This window comes from Haliotis rufescens, unplaced genomic scaffold, assembly GCF_023055435.1.
Source record: "Haliotis rufescens isolate VD_foot unplaced genomic scaffold, xgHalRufe1.0.p SCAF_11, whole genome shotgun sequence".
In the NCBI taxonomy this organism is placed as follows: domain Eukaryota; kingdom Metazoa; phylum Mollusca; class Gastropoda; order Lepetellida; family Haliotidae; genus Haliotis; species Haliotis rufescens.
The window spans coordinates 39,713,109-39,731,708 of NW_025963791.1; the positions used below are offsets into that span (position 1 = coordinate 39,713,109).

The 18,600-nt window shown below is 37.6% G+C and overlaps 1 protein-coding gene across 1 annotated transcript in view; it reads left to right on the forward strand.

The window, feature by feature from the left end:
• Positions 1–1,629: 1,629 nt before the first annotated feature.
• Positions 1,630–18,600, forward strand: part of LOC124125601 (autotransporter adhesin SadA-like) — a 28,162-nt gene continuing 11,191 nt past the window's right edge. Inside the window, exon 1 of the mRNA XM_046488933.2 lies at positions 1,630–1,771. The gene's annotated coding sequence lies outside the window, so the exon portion shown is untranslated. The remainder of the gene's footprint in view (positions 1,772–18,600) is intronic.

Genomic DNA, 18,600 nt, shown 5'->3' on the forward strand with positions numbered 1-18,600 from the left:
AACCTAGCTCTACATTATGTTTATCTCCTAATTATTTCTTAATGCTTTTGAGCTCCCTTTTACGTAACTGGGTGCCGTTGTACAAAACAACCTTAGAGCTACGACTGTCGTAAGTCTATGTTAAGGTATGGGCGTTACTGTCACCTTAGCGCTAAGCTCGCTTTGTACAACGGTACCCTGGGCCTAGATTTTCGAAACGATCGTAGCTAAGATAAATCTTAACAACTTACGTTCAAAGATAAGATATCTTAAGGTTAAGATAAGATAGATTTTCGAAACTATGGTAAACCTATCGCAGATCGTTCAGAGTTACGATACCTGTCGTAACTCTGACAGAGAACTCATTTGTGTTAGAGATTGAAAAAGCGGGGTGTTTCCCAGTGACGTCACGGGGATTTCCCAGCCGCATATGCGTTCAGCATTTAACATGCGTGTTCAAGTCTGATGTTAAGTGATGTATACTGTTTATTTTTATGTTTATGTCAAAAGTCAAGTTTATATTAGTGTAAACACCAACATTATACGTGGAAACACTCAAAACAAAAATTGTTCAGGAAGCTGCGCACCCACAAGAAAGATTTTATGACAATCTAAGCTTGTTAAGTTTGTTTTGTTATTTATGTATCCAATATATTTCACGAATTAACCAAGGACTTAAATACAATATCAAGCTATAAGTATTTAGATGATGAAATTATTTTTTATCTATATAGATCCATAATTCTTTTCAAAATTTATAAGTGACACTAATTTTCGTTCGCAAAGAGAGAAAGTTCAATGATGTTTGGCTTGTCTGACAGCATTGCTGAGGATCATTTACTAGTATTTGTCCGTTGACCCTAAACGTGACAACGATTTTATTGTTTGAATGGTCTCAAGTATATCTATATATTTTTTAAACATAAAACGGGAAGATGTAGACTTAAATATTAAAAACACCAAAATATTTTTAAACCGGTTTATTGAATGCAAAGATTATTGTGTTGAAAATGTGTATTTTATATTGATCAGTATATTTCATTCAATAAACTTTTTTTTCTGCGAACATATATTGGAATTTGCAAACTATGCTACATTTTGACGAGAACCAGAACGAGCATGGGAACCCATTTTTTATTTGATTTGTCGATACGAAAATCTGTGCTTAACTTTTACTGTCAAAATTTCAGTAAATTGTTATATTTACTTGAATACATCTATATGCCGTTAATCAAAGTTTTTAAAGAATGCAATTGTTCAACAAACAGTTTTTAATCATTTTTTTTTCAAATATTTGTCTTTCAAGATGATATAGATAACATAGGTATTGAATTTAAAACGAAACAAATTACAATTACTTTTGCAAGAAAAATATTAGATATTGAAAACAAATATTTGATCACATGTATTTCCTTGTTAAGTCAATAAATACTACACTGTATAGTTAAAATTCAATTATTAAAACCACCCGTCCCACACGATTTTAGATGTAAAAACTTATGCGAAACCTTTATGGTTATTTTTACATATGTAGATTGATATAATTTTATCAAATGCGAAAATAAAGACTAAAGCATTGACACAAATGCGATCCAGAAAATATAACAGCGGAACTCTGCGCTTTATGAAAACTGTACCATTGAACAAGGTGTCCCGGGCGAGTACAAAGGGAAACCACTCTCAACTAGAGTTTGAACTAAGATTAGCTCCCCCTGAGTTATCAATGAGGTCACGGTCATTACTGTAGCCTGTCGACACCTTCCCTTTTTATCCCTCCCAAATTATCGAAAAGGTATGTTGTTTCACACTTCTCTTGCATGGACTCGGATAGAAATATATTGTAAGCTATCGACTCCACAGTTATGTGGATCGCTGTCGCGATTGAGAATTTTTTTGACGCGAAATCCATGATGCGTTCTTTTTGTTTTCGAAGTGTCAATTTGAATCACTCAGTTTTACCAAATGAAATGTCAATGTTTGAACGTAAAGCAGACTTATTGTTTGGCAAAATATCTATGGAAAAGTATGCCGCCATCTTGGATGAAGATAAAATAAACTTACGACAGGTAAAGGGCTATCTTAGGCGAAACCGCATTATCGGTGGTTCGAGAAGGGAGCTAACTCCGTTTGCCTAATCGAAAGTTCGAGGTGGGCCCACATTCGAAACTAAACGCACTTGTTGTTGAGAATATATACTACGTAAACAAACCGGCATAACAAACTCATAATTTGTCTATTTAAAATAAGTATTATGACTTATAATTGGATTAAAATGTACAAATAAGATGGCAATACAGCAGAACTCACTTCTACGAACATCGCCAAACTAGGTCGTGGGGTCATTAATATTATTCCTTTTATGGAACAAGTTCTCGGAAACGTCTGAGGCTTGTATCATGCCCGAGATCAATTCAAGTGTAGACATATGTTCAGGCGTATATCGCCACCAACACTTATGATTAGATTGATGTGTTATATTGGAAAAAGTAGAATGAGTGGTATTGCCTCTGTAAATTTAATTTGAAGTAGATTTAAGTTTCATGCTTGGTAGCTATTTTTGTAAAACTAGTGTGGTCAGCTATGACGCAGTTATTCAAGACTTTTGTGCCTTTTATGGAATTAATGTCACACGAAATGATTTATAAAGATATTTCCCATCAATATTACAAAATATGAATAGTATAAAATGTCACATAATGACAAACGTGAGCCCAATAGCCTAAATGACTTCGTCAACCTTATGAAACCCAGCGATTTAAAAATGTGGGCCCACCTTTTTCGATCACTATAAGACGGGAACAATGTGGGCCCACATTTTAGAAAATGGTTATAAGTAAGCCAAGCTAATGAAGCTAGCGATTTTCTAATGTGGTCCCTCCTTTTGCAATCACTATGACGGAAGAACGTCTACCCACTAGGCGATATACAAATGTGGGCCCACTTGTTTCGATCACCATATATGACGGGAACAATGTGGGCCCACATTTGAGAAAATGATTATCAATATTTAAGTAGAATTTCGCGATTAATAAATGTGGTCCCTCCTGTTGCAATCAATATGACGGAAGAACGTCTGCCCACATTTAGGGATTGATTATCAGAACTAACGAAACAACCTAACGAAGCTAGGCGAAATACAAATGTGGGCCCACTTGTTTCGATCACCATAGATGACGGGAAAAATGTGGGCCCACATTTTAGAAAATGGTTATCACCACTAAACCAATCTTAGAAGATGTACTGATGGAAACATAAATATATAATGCATTCAAACATTTAATTACCTTACGTTTTACCTTAGGGACAAGCTGGGCATTTAATAGCTGGACCAACAACGTGCAGCGTGGGTGACGCCATTTCTCGCAAATACGAAAACAACGGAGGTAGCTCCCGTTTGAAATGAGAGTGACCTCCCTTTCCCAATATGACTGATAATGCGGTTTCGCCCTATCTTAGATTTACGACAAACTTAAGATATCTTAGGGCTACGATAGTTTCGAAAATAGGCTACGATAGCCTACGATTTCCTTACGATAACCTTACGATAATCTTAGGGCTAAGATCGTTTCAAAATCTAGGCCCTGATCACTACCGCTGTCCTACAAAACCAAAATTTGTCCAATGACGTCACAATCTTCAGCTATGACGTTGCTTCTAGTGTTACGTCATTCCGTCCTTACGTCACAATGAGATTCAACAATGCTCGTGTCTTTTGATATAATATACATCAACACTCTTTGATGAAAGTGGGAAACTCTTACAATGTAGATATCGCTTGCTCTATAACCCAAGCGATTTCTTCTGTGGGAGCCAGTTTTTGATGATAAAGCCATCATCTTGGACGAAGCGTGGTTTATTTCACTATAAAACATTGTTCTACCACGATGACGTCATTTCCTGAGATTAGAAAATGCGCTCGCAACTTGATGACGTCAAATATATGACGGCGTTATTTTTGAGAGGGGATTCTCAAGTGAATAGTTCCCCAAAGATGTAGCCGGACAACGCAGTTAATTACAGTTCTATTTTACCACGAATGTTTATCATTTTGGGACATATTGGGGCTCTTGCACAAACCGCAATATGGGTATCAGTATCATCACTCAGCCTTACGTGGAGGCTCTAAACATGTTGTTCAACAACTGGTGACATAAAACCGACATCTCAGCTTTGTTTTGTAAAAGATTTATCTCTATATAAGTATATATATATACACTCTTAAAAAAAAGAGGGGGCACGGGTAGCCCAGGTGGCCCAGTCGTCTAAGGCGCCGCAATTCGCTGTGCAGAGTTACTTCCCTTATGCACGCCAGAAACCTATGATTGTGGGTTCGAATCCCGGTTCGCCCCAATTATGTTTCTAGGTTTGTCAGCACCGTGCTCGTGGGTTTCACCGAAGTGGTAAACATGTGGGACCTGCATCACTTCGGGCTTTCCTCCCACATTAAGCTGACACGCCGCGATATAACTGGAATACTGTTAAAAGCGGCGTTAAACCCAACTCACTCACTCATAAAAAGAAACGCACAGGTAGTATGCAGCTCATTGAACCTGTCTACACAAGAAATCCGGTATATAAATTGGATATATGTTATTGGAAAATGTTGGTGGCCTGATATTGGACACATTTTGCGTCAAAACGCAGCCATTGTGGATTTGCAATGTCTTAGACGGCATTGTGTTCACACTTGTTAAAACATGTCATGGAGGAAAACAGTGAAGCAAAATGCACGTACAACTTATGGCATTTGTAACTCGTGGTAGTAGCTATAAAAAGGCAAGCATAAGCCAATAATTTGTCATTCAATTGTCAACATTTTCCAAGTTCGAAAATGCCGAGACCCAGCGCTGCCGATCGGAACATCGCCATAGGACGTATCTAAAGGGGGGCCGCAGTTCTTCTGTTGCACGCCACTTCAACGTCCACCAGAGCACTATTTGCCGCCTTTGTGACCGATACACACAGTTACCAAGAGTTACCACCCCTGCACAGGCTCGCTACATTCGACTGTTCCACCTACGTCATTGCAATGCCACAGCTACGGAGAATGCAGGACGCATCCCTGGTTTGAGGAGGATATCGGACCAGACTGTCAGGAACCATCTTCGCGAGGCTGGAATCCGACCCAGAAGACCAGTTATCGTCCATGTTTTGCAACAGACCCATCGACAGCGGCGCTTGCCATACCTTGGTACCATACCTTAGTACCTTGGAATATGATAAACTGGAGACGAGTGTGGTTTAGCGATGAATCACGACAACGCTCCACTGCACACAGCTCGTGTCAAGGTAGACTATCTTCATAATGCCAACATCAACGCATTGTCCTGGCCGTCGAGATCTCCAGATCTCAACCCAATCGAACAGCTCTGGGATGAACTCGGTCGACGTGTACGTCAACGTCAGAACACGCCGCAGACACTCCCACGACTGGCCAACGCGTTACAGGCAGAATGGCGCAGAATTCCGCAGGACAGAATTCGTACACTTATCCAGTCAGTGCCGAGGAGATGCAGAGCCGTGATGGTTCAGCGCAACCTTGTGGCCTTATGTGACACGATAATGAACAGTTTTTCAATGCCTTTGTACAACATGTGGCTATCGACCTCCAAACATTCATATTTGTATCTATGATATCAAATTAAATATATCGACTTTATTAGGTACAATAAATTTACTAAAAATTTACCTGCGCGTTTCCTTTTTTTGAAGAGTGTATATGCAAAAGTATAATATTATTTTTACAATATGTTCTTTCCAACTTAAGAAATATAAAAATGTAAGATAAAACTGTAAAAAACAGTTTATTCAGTATTTTCTAGAAAAAATGATGATGATTAGTTTTGCAAAAAAATAGTAAAAAATGTTACCAAAGCATTATTGTTAGGGAGCATCAACAACTTCGCAGTTATTCGCGATGATTACTGTAAGTTGCTATGGTGACCAGTGGATGTCCATGAGATGACCAGGAAAGTATGACGCAATAGGCCTCCGGTGATGTTTGTTAGAGGGCGGTAATCACCAGTGACGCGGAGAGATAAGGCTGCGTGGAGTAGACGAGGGACAGCTGTCTGGGGCACACCAGTCTCGATTATCAAGTATATCATATCTCCATTCTATTATGATAAGTACCCTGGACCCATTCGTCACCATAGCTACGTTTGGAAGGGGACGTTAACATGTCCATCACTCTTATCACTAACGCAGCACAGATTTCTATCTCTCAGAGGCTTTAGGAAAAATATATTATCTGAACGTGAGTTCGGAATAGATCTATTATTAAAAGCTGCGGCCTTAAGCAATCGGGCCTAGACTAACACTTAGTCAATGAAAACATTTCTTTAAAATAATTTTTTTTTTTTTTCTTCGAAAGAACCTTTCCTCTTTTGCGGTTTAAAATATATGTGGAATCAAACATACTAGACTTGGTTAATTTGATCCAAACTTTTAGTAAAAGAAATACCTTAAAAATATAAATTCGACAGTCATGAGGCAGGACTAGATCGAGCTCTTGGTAATCATTATCAACAGACTGATTTGAATTAACTGTTAGCTGGAAAAGATGTTTTTTGACTAAGATTTAGTTCAAGAAATAAAGTTATCTTAATTGAAAATATATAGAGTATCTACAAAAATCAAAAAGAAAATCCAAATGGACTTGGAATTATTTTATGTTAGTCTCTGGGGTCTGGGAGACAGATTATATTAGATATTTTCTGCACTGATCAAGAAGGGGAAAGGTGTTTTCATATTACCAGGTGTTCTCATACAACCAGGTGTTCTCGTACAACCAGGTGTTCTCATACAACCAGGTGTTCTCGTACAACCAGGTGTTCTCGTACAACCAGGTGTTCTCATACAACCAGGTGTTCTAGTACAACCAGGTGTTCTCATACAACCAGGTGTTCTCATACAACCAGGTGTTCTAGTACAACCAGGTGTTCTCATACAACCAGGTGTTCTCATACAACCAGGTGTTCTAGTACAACCAGGTGTTCTCATACAACCAGGTGTTCTCATACAACCAGGTGTTCTCATACAACCAGGTGTTCTAGTACAACCAGGTGTTCTCATACAACCAGGTGTTCTCGTTTGTAGTTGACACCGTACGGAACGGGGCGAGTCAGTACTGGTGCCACCACGTGTTTCAATCGACCCGTGAAGATCCGGGGTAGAATATGTCTTCAGGAACCCATGCTTGCCGTTAAAGGCGACTATGTTTGTCGTAAGAGCCGACTAACGAGATCGGATGGTCAGGCCCGCTGACTTAGTTGATGCATGTCATCGATCCCAACTTCGTGGATCGTTGCTCAGGATGTCAATCACTGGATTGCCTGGACCAGACTCGAAACTTTATAGACCGCTGTCATATTGCTGGAATATTGCTGAGTGCAGCGTTTAACAACAAACAAACAAGCGTGTTTCAATCATGTAACTTAGTTTAGTTATTTTTAGAGTCGTGTCATTCGAACTTCAATCAAAACGACCCCATGGTGGAGAACGGGTCGGGGATATTTACCATAATACAATGGAGATATAATTCCCTGGATACTCGAGGATGGGGTAGACGAGAGACAACACTATCTCTATAGAAGTGATCAAACAGTACTTCTTGCCCCGGTTTCTCCTAGAAACAATAGAATTAACGAATACAAACAAAGCCCCTTATTTAAAGTCTAAGATGTTCGTTCAGTGCGCCACACACACATAATGAATTAATACAAGCGTTGTCAGACCCTGAGTTCAAGCTAAGCAATGTAGATTAATGTCTTATACCTAGTTTATAGCCTTGCTTCTAGGCTGTACTGAAATAGAAGTCCATGGTGTAATTTGACAGGGTCATCAGGTTATTCGAATCGGACGCAAAGTGGAGCTACGTTTACGAATGGTATCAGTGCATCTATCATAGTAGAATTGAGAATAGCCTTGCTCCAAGGCTGTACTGATAGAAAAGTCCATGAATGGGTAGTAATTCTATTCTCCTTATAGGCAAGTCTAGATAAGGACTCCAGTCACTTATAGGGACAACTTGTTCTTATTATTTACACAATCTAGAACTTATGATTTAACTCTTTCAACACCAGTCAACCAGAAGTGTTTACTGCTGGGACACCGAGTTCCCAGAGACTCTTGTGTGATAGATGAAGCCAATATTTATCAAAGAAAATACCTGCTTCTAAAATATATTTGCTACTACATGTTATACACCATTTGAAAGGTCTCATCCTATGGTTTATAAATATGAAAGTTATGTTTTTCACATTATTTAAAATAATGCATTTACAACTTAATTAAATTCGTTGTAAATAAAAAATGTACGCTAACACGTTGTTAACATCCAGATTAAGGACCAAGGAAGTGAAAACTTGACGATTTTCGGCAAATATATGATTTCATAATATCCACGTACCTATTTCTGTTTTATTTTCATTGTTTACGTAATTGGAAAATCATTTTAAAAAGAATTATAAATAGTTTCTGTCATCACCCATTTCCCGATAACAGCGACTGTCCGCTCAGTAAAATGAAGAAATACCCCCGTTTTCGAGGTTTCGTATGAATAACACGTTCGTCGAAGAATGGCATATGACACATCGCTGGAAAGCTTATTCCTTCATCTACACGCTCGTAACATCGACTGGTGTTTTTTCGTTGTTATAACAAGCGATTTCATTGGATTAAAATTGGTTTCTAATGACGCTTTCTTGCTGAAATCTGCTACAAGTTTCGTGATTGGTCAATTTTGAGCACGTGACCTCAGGCAGCCAATCAAATTACAGCTGTGATACCAAGCTCGTGTTCGATAAATTACAGAAGTTTGCGAAAGAAATTTGTTAAATCGTGTTATTCTGAACGTTTTGAGCAGGAAATCACGATATATATTAAAAATATGGAACTTCGTGAATGTATCGTGCTAGGTTACGAGCTGTGACAAAGAATTTTCATGCATATATTTTTGCATTAAACATCGTGTCCGAGCCGAGAATTCAAGGCGGCGAAAGCCGAGATGTCATTTGACTTACATTACACGCGATCGCACGAAAAGATGGAAATAATAACTTAGATGTAAGTTTGATTACTTTTAGATATATTTTTGTTGATTTTATTTATTACTTTGTATAATATATTTAAAGATTTGTTTAAAACTTCTTTATTTTCCTCTTTGACGTGTTCGATGTGGACCAGTAGGCGAAATGTGTGTCCGAGAATTTTATTTTCAATAACATCGCGGGAAATAGTGAATAGTTTTTTAATTTAAAGATAAAAAATGTTAAATTGAAATTGAATATGTATTTCAGACATTGTGAAATGTGATAGATTTAATAAATGAATGATATTACAGGTAGGTCCATAAAAATATATACTATTTTGACGTGACTACTGGCTTGGCCGGATAACCGGCCTGCGGTGTCTGGGGACTCAATGCTTCTTGGCCGGATAACCGGCCTACGGTGTTGAAAGAGTTAAACTAATAATTATTACCTTAGAGACTTGTGCAAGTCTACCTAGGTTGGCATGTTTCTCTTTTCGAGTTGGCTGTATCATTTTAGTGAGTGATAACGCAGGTTCAATGGTAATATCAGGCCTTCACTGAAAAGGTCGAGGTACGACGAGGGTTAGTTTGGGGTTATCGGAAATGTCAAATTTAATTTAAGAAATATTTGACATATTTTTCATATGTTAATGTTCGTCAAACTGACAACTAGCCTGTCTCATTGTATCTCTTGCACGTTTTCGACTTCTGGCAAAATACAGAAATATGCCTAATGAATTAAGACATCTTTTATCTGTCTTTTAGAGATAATGTATCTTTGAGCTACCCTAGTGTCCCTAGATGTAATAGTTCACCAGACTTAACATAGTTTATATTTCCTCCGTAAAACAGCTTGACTGTGTAAAACGTCTTCCTTTTGTCAAGTATTTGAAATATCCGGAAAACCACTAAAATTTGTTGGGTTTATTTTTACATATTTATGCTTAACGGTGTTATTAATCAAAAACACGGAAGTGTAGAAAATACCATATTCTATTTCACTTGCATACTGATATAACATTAACAATGATTTCTGAAAGCTTTACTTACTTTAGGGGCGGTCGGGTAGCCTAGTGGTTAAAGCGTTCGCTCGTCACGCCGAAGACCCGGGTTCGATTCCCGACATGGTAAAACCATACTCACTCACTCACTTACTTCTTGAAATACACTGCCGGACAAAAGAAAGTATAAACCCAATTTTGATTGTGGCTGAAAATGAAACAAAGAAGAAATGATTATTCGATGATGATGTATTTGATATGGGTATCATAGGCGGTATGACATGCATCATATCAACTATATGATATCAATTACAACTATTCCCTTCGGCTATAAGATGTGAAAAATGACAGATTACTCACTGCCGCCTTCTATGAAGATAACAAATTGAACTCATGGACCTCTTCTATAAATACTCTACTCAATGATCCTTTCCCTGATCTGGCTCACAATAACATCTCTTCTGGAAATTTGAGGAAACTGTGCATGGAAAGTTCACGTCCATATATATACCTCAATGAAACTGACCAAGCCCCATCCACTAAACCACATAAGCTCAGACACCTCGGGAAAATAGGAGTGAGTGAGTTTGGTTTAACGCCGCTGTTACCATTATTCCAGTTATATCACAGCGTGTCAGCTAAATGTGGGAGGAAAGCCCGAAGTGATGCAGGTCCCAGACGTTTACCACTTCAGTGAAACCCACGAGCACGGGTATTTTGCTGACAAACCTAGAAACATAATCGGAGCGAACCGGGATTCAAACCCATAATCATAGGTTTCTGGCGTGCCAAAGGGACGCAACTCTGCACAGCCTTAGACGACTGGGCCACCCGTACCCTCCGTAAAATAGGAGACAAATTCGGAATAAAACCAAATCTGAAAGTAGCCACCGCATTAGAACACCGCAAAGCAGTTACAAGGCTAATACTCTGTGCTCAGGACCTTCAAATTGAGAGAGGAAGATACTTTAACACTCCAGAAGAAAGAATATGTACCTTCTGTAATATTAATGAAATAGAAGATGAGGAACACTTCCTGTTGCAAGCCCTCTCCACAAAGATGAGACAGGAACTAAATTCATCACCCGCCTTAGCTGTGCACCAATATCACTGAAAATACTACTAAATCCACCAGCGCCTTTTGCAAAAAATATCTCCTACTTCATTACGAAATGTTCATGCAAAGAAAATTTGCATCTCTCTAGACTTTAATCATAGCAATATTTGTAATCCATTGTGTATGTCAATGTTTATAACGTTTTATTATAACTGACCATGTTCATGTGTTGTACTCTGCCCCCTGTGGGTGTCTATGTTCAATAACTCTTCTTCTTCTTCTTCTTCTTCTTCTTCTATCAATGAGTATCTCACAAAACGTCACGTGCACATGACGTATCACGGAACATGGGGGTCGCTACTTCACAGTACAGTAATGAGCAGAGTGAAATGGGAATTTTCAAGTGTACACTTTCTTTTTCCCGGCAGTTTATAAGATCTAGTGGGTCGAGATGGGTCCTTAATATCTTAATACAGGCACCTACTAGTTGAAGGACTTCGGTGGTCTCTGTCATCTTTGCTTGACTAACCATGTAAACGTAAACAGGTATTGATTGGAAAAGCCAATCATAACTTTTGAACATAATATAGACAGCTTAATTGTCTGTATAAGTTACATAATAATGGGGGGTTTGGGGGTGGGGGCACGGGTGTCCCAGTCGTCTAAGGCGCCGCGATTCGCTGTACAGATTTGCGTCCCTTGGGCACGCCAGAAACCTATGATTGTGGGTTCGAATCCCGGTTCGCCCCGATAACGTTTCTAGGTTTGTCAGCACCGTAACCGTGCTTATGGGTTTCACCGAAGTGGTAAACGTCTGAGGCCTGCACCACTTCGGGCTTTCCTCCCACATTAAGCTGACACGCTGTGATATAACTGGAATACTGTTTAAAGCGGCGTTAAACCCGATTCACTCACTCACTTACACAATAATGATCACAATACTAAGTTATCACTGCGTGTGGGTGACAGGGAGTAAGGTTAAATGTCGATTGGAACCGTATTTCCTTGATATCAGGGCGTGATATTTGTAAATGTTCGTGAACTTTCATGAATTACGTTATTGAAGGTGGTTTACGTTTCATATCACGAACCCTTTTAATTCGTTAGATTTGTGCAAATTGATTTCAACAATCATATCTCCGATATCTTAAATTTAACTGAGTATATATTCGAAGTTTTTTATTGGTAAATAACAACGCGCTGGTCAATTATGAATCCTATCAGTAAATCTATTATCCAAACGATAGACAGAATAAAACCTTAATTTTCGAGGTCATCATGTCAGTTACAGAAATACGAACAACGTGTCACGTTATAAAATCTGCAGGAAACAATTAATGACATAAATTTTCACCAATCCTAATGTCAAGTGAGTGAGTGAGTTAATGCTTTACGTCACATCGGCAATATTTCAGCCATATCGTGACGATCTAATGTCAAGTGTTTTGGTTGAATATTCAGATATACGAAAATACAAATACCGTGTCATGATGCTAGCAGACGTTGGAAAATCAATCATGGCGCGCTTTGCCCGACCTCGGCATAACTTATTGCGATTTTAATGTCAACAAAGTTTACATTGCCTTCATAAAAATGCCTTGGCGAAAGTTGACGTTCTTCTTAATCGTAACAAAACAATTACAGTTATTTTTTAAATATTTCGCCTGTCACATACAGAATAAACACAAATCACTACATATTATCAGTGATCACCACTAATATGAAATAACAAAGTGATTTTCACGATATAATTGGCGTATTTTGTAATCCGTTTCACCCTGCATGCTCCCGTGACCCGGAAACGGTAGAAAATGAATCAACAAGCCACATGCAAGTTTCTCGGTATCTTATATTTGAACTTTTGTTGATATTTAAGGCTCACCATTCGATGTTACGTTGAATATTAAGGGATATGATTCATGCATCAGCGATGTACACGCTGATGATTTTATTTTCACTATAATTATTGTGTCCCAGGCAATACGTCTATAGATAACACCCTCAACAACAGGTGCGCGAAAATAGGAGTGACAAAACGTGTTTCAAAATAGCATTCATGCGATGCCGAATATGATAGGATATACGCATATATCACGCACTTGCGTATATCATATGTATATATATATTTTTCCCTTTTATAATACTTTTTTCGATTCTAGCATGATTTAAGAACAATTTCACGGAGCATTTTAAAATTTATTCCATCAATATTGAGACCGCCATGATTGCGTATTGATGATAGATTTGTTAATGTTCAATTATTTACAGCTGTTAAGTTATATATATAATATATAAGTTGTATTTTTATATTTAGTAGCTATTTTTTTCAACAATGATTATTTGTATGGACACTAAATATTGGTCAACAGGTCAATGCATCGGCACAGTGTAACTGATCAAACTTCAATTATTATCTTTAGTTTCAACATATTTTATTCAAGAGTTATTATCTTTCACCTGAACATCAATTATGTGAATAAGCAACTATTTGATGTCATTATTTAAGTTTAGTATTCCATTGAAAATACAGAAATAGATAAGATCCTTATGAACATACACATACACAACTCATACGGACATTAATCTTATGTATGAAGTGATTTGTTTCCAAAACAAAGAAACAATTCTTACATATAATTGTAATATGAATACAATAATGTCTTGTTACAGTACATGAGACTTTTTGTTTGTTTAATCACAAGAACAAAGGTGGCACTTAAGCTGGTGAGTTAGCTATACAGTAAACTACGGTTATAACGAACACGTTTATAACGAACTGACGGATATAACGAACTTACTTTTTTGGTCCCGACTATTTGCTGTAGTTATGCTGTATATATGCTTATAACGAACTACGGTTATAACGAACTAAAATTAGTAGTCCCTTTGAGTTCGTTATAACCGTACTTTACTGTATATTTATAACAGAATGTTACCTTTTGAAAAAAGAATAGGGCACATATAGGGAAATATCCTACCTTATGTATTTCTTCAGGGTTCTCTCTCATGAAATAATGTGTAATTAGTGTGGCAGGACTTTCCAGGTTTGTTGCAGTATGCTCAGGTTGAACATGAACCACTGTGAAATGTGATCAACAGGTTTTCGGCTATCATAATACATGCAGATTATCACCAGCTTTGAATCTGACCTTGATAGTTTGATGGGTTTCTGAATATCCAGTCAGTATAGGTCCTTATCATGTTCTGTGTGTCTCAGCCTTCTGGGTGGAGTTAGAAGAAATGTCCCCGTATACCTGATTACCCTTGTCAGATGTACTTTATCCTGTCAGCCACACACCCTGACTTTATTTCACCCTATGTGGTTTATTTTCGCATACATGTACTGCTGCAAACCTGTTTTCCCTTGTATGCAATCACAGTGTCCAACTTCATCACCTGGTGTGTCACAATTTCCTCAGTTGGTGTTTATAAACGTGCCCTTGCCATCATGAAACAAGAATTGCCAAAAAACAAAAGTATTTGCAAATAAAAAAAAACACATTTGTCTTTCCTTGAATAATCTTAAGTTTAGTGCTTGAAATTTTCAGTTTCATAAATTATGTTTTTAAATTTCCTTAGGATTTTTCTTTGAAAGATCAACGTCAAACCATCTGACAAGTAAGATAGAATTATAACTTTAAAAGCCTTCATTTCTGAGGTGTCCAAATTTTTCAGATTTTTTTCTACTTGTAGGACAAAACATGAGCCGTTTACTTGAGTTTGGTTACGTAAACAAATACTCGTTTTAAAATGTGAAAAGGAATTCCACTGATGAGAAATCTTTTTTATCCCATTGTTCCACGAAATCCATTTGAAATTAGCTTTTTGTACGTACAATTTCTTGAGAGTTTGTACCCAAACAGGTTTTGGTTTTGTACCCAGAACACTTTTGTATTACAGTTTTGTAGTTTCAAAGATACACATGTTACTTTTTGTATGAAAAAATAAATTTATTATCACTTTCCTGTCAAAACACTACAATTAACTTACAGTTTACCAATTTACTGGCCTCTTCTTCAAGTGATAAGACTTTATTACTTTCCTATCACCATTAATCAATTTGAGTTGTACCAATGTGTACTGACGGTTCAATCAAGGATCACGTACATTCAGGTTCGTCATATTATGAACTTGATGAAATGTTTATTATAATGTTCAGCTCAATGTTTGCAATAAACATGAAAAAGTAAATATGATCATACAGATATAGTCAGTTTTCTTGGGTACATAATCACATAGGCCCTACATTCATCCAGTAGACGTGTACCTACTTCCATCCGTTCTGAAGATTGGGGAGGGGGAGTAAACGTTTTAAAAAACAATCTTTGATATTCTAAATTGTCCTTCTTGCAATGACAGACCAATAACAATATTATGATGTTATTATTATGGCATATCAATATGTTATATGGCTCTCCGCTGCCGTCGTTTTCAATAAATAATTTTCAAATCATCGATTCGGATTTCATCGACTGTATGGAAGTTTTGGTTTCGGATTTAGACTTACAAATTTGATGTTCCGCACCGGCAGCAATCACGAACAAATATGAAACAAATAGGGGTGAAGACTGCTTTCCAGATCAATAAATAGTAATCAGTTGACGACAAATGGTAAATTATGTATTTTCTTTTGAATTTGAATCTTTTTCGGAATTCTTTTATAATAGCTTACCAACTTGTATATTTTGCTTCGATGTGTGTCATGCGGTACGTGATTCCGGTTTCAGAAATGATAGCTAAAATTGCAAGTATTTTAATTATTTTTCGCAAACTGTATTATTTTGCTATTGAATGGTTTACAATGAATGTATGTCAGTTCCGATTTTGCGTATCATCCAATATTTGTCATTATTTGCAGTGTTTGTTGACTTTGTTTAACTAAACAAATCGCGAGTATCACTGACGTTTGTCGGCTTGTCAATGTGTCCGAAAGTTTATCAAACGAAATCATTTGCAAACTCTATAAAAATGAGATATTTTTTACAAAGATTTATACATCCGTGTCAATAATTCTAGAAAATTAAGTTAGATGTAACAAAATTATTGTTATGGTCTTACGGGATCATTGTGCATGTGGAATTGTTTGATTAACGCCGTTGCCATGATCGTACAAGTTCTATCCGATCGATGATGTTACGATTAAGATGGTTTTTCCTTTCGTCAGCAAACAAAAAAATATGATCGAATATAAAAAATGATAAAATTATATAGAAAATATCGGACTGCATGTCACTCAACGTGAAGGGCCAAAAGTCAACAATGGCCGTTTCTGGTATGTGTGTCTCAATAAATTTGGTCGATACTTTCTTAACTCGCGATGTTTTCTTTTTGATTAAAATAAACTTCTGAAAGTTATGATATTTTGCAAGCTGAGAATTTATGCATACCGTACGTAACTTGAAATATACGCAAAGCCTACTCGTTTTACAGCGAGTTTCATTTGGGGGTGTCCTTCGACTATGCGCCTGTCGACTGGAAACTGGATCAACGTTTCCCGCATAGTGATATGCTGTAGGCCTGTCCCCGTCCCTCCCGACAGACAGAACCGCTACACCGAAAGAGGTCAACCTTTTACCGAAGCGTAATGCTGTATGGAGAAATAGGTTGATAGAACTCGACTTGTACCCTGCCCTTAGTCTCCCTGCGGCTGCAGGCGAGGAGCGCAAGCGCTTTAGAGCAGGTAAACCAGTCTAGGACAGCGTGGCTCCCTCTTATGATTGTGCCAAATAACACGAACATGTTTGGTGAAATCATTTACTGGTAGGAATGTTTTAAAAAATAGTTTCATAATTATTTAAGTATTTCATATGAACGTATACCATTTGACAAAGATAACGTTTCTTTTTAAGGAAATGTAGACATCTTTCCAACTATTACTTATCCCCATGTAACTTTCTCAAACCAAAAGTAAATAGAGCAAGATGCCTATATGAAGCTGAGTGGCATTAAACAAGACACAAACAGAAATATCCGCTCTCTGAGCCTTATCGTTTTGTCTCGTGTCTCGTGTTGGTCATGCAATACTCGTGAACAGGGTTGGAGTGATGGTTGAACACGTTTGTTGAAAAATGCTCCAAATAATAATCGGTTTGAATTTGTTGGGTTGGTTAGATCGTAAGAGGCGACTAACAGGATCAGGTGGTCAGGCTCGTTGACTTGATTGATGCATGTCATCGGATCCCAATTGCATGGATCGATGCTCATGATGTCAATCACTGGATTGTCTTGGCCAGACTCGATTATTTACAGACCGCCGTCATTTAGTTGGACTATTGCTGATTGCGCCGTTAAACAACAAACAAACAATTGGACGCGACGTAACACCCCATTTTACCTCACCTCACCTCAATCAGATTTCCTTCTAGGAATTAAGTGCTTCACTGAGGTAGGTCTTAACCTACGGCCCTATAGTCTTGAGGGCATAGAATTTTACAAATCTAGCTAACACCTTATCATATTCAAATTTCAGCTTCATTAACTCGCAACATTGATCGCTTGATCGAACGTAATACCCGTTATCTATCGGTACTTGCAAGTGGACCACCGCAATGATCTCATCACTTTTATTGCTCTGCGTGGCTTGCCCGGGGCACGTGCAGGGCATGAGGTTAGGGGCCACTTGTGGGGTCGCGCAGACAAACTGACCACTGTCCAGGATAAGGAGTTGGATCTAACATCGACCAGGTAGGTCAATATGTCATGTATACACCAGAACAAGATCATAGCTGTATTAACTTTGTCTAAAGTGAGTTCCGGTTTTCAGCTACAGTGTTTCCTAACGGAGTCTGTTCTGTGGAATTCGGTTTTAGTTTGGATCGCATAGCAAATGTAAGAACATGTTTGATGTTTTCCAAAAAAATAAAAATACTTTTTATATACTTTTTGCTGGCAACTTTTGAAGTGACACTGTGGAATCTTACATTATAAATTAATCTGACTGGTCGCTTCTTGTCAGTTATCGAGGGAAGTGTGACAACCATACATGTATGTACAATAAATCAGGGATCATATTCATATTCAACAAGATTAATGTCATAATTTTCATACCGAAAAGGCAATCTGCACGAACGTTTTGTCACCACAGCCACGATACAATCGATAAGACAGCATAAAAGAGTGTTTCTCAAAAACATTTTACTTTAATAAAAAAAAAATATTTGTATTTTTAATTGAAAACAAATGTGATGCGGGTGGAACACTATTTTTATTTATTTTTTACCCAACCAGGAATTTAAAAAAGCACAACTGGGCTTGTTTTATACACAACAGTTGTCAATTATTTTATTTTACGGATAACAGAGTGCGCTTCATCTGACGTGGGACATTTGAGACACTCTGGTTTTAAATGTGTCAGTATTTAAATAAAAGCGACACAACTCGTTCCATATTCATAAGAAATATTTGAAAAAGCAGAGTCTACTGTACGATTCCGACTATATCATAAGCATGTGTTTATGAATCAGTATCAAAAAGTAATGTCACCAGTTGTTCGTGAAAAGGTGACTCCCTTGTTTTAACCCAAATATGTG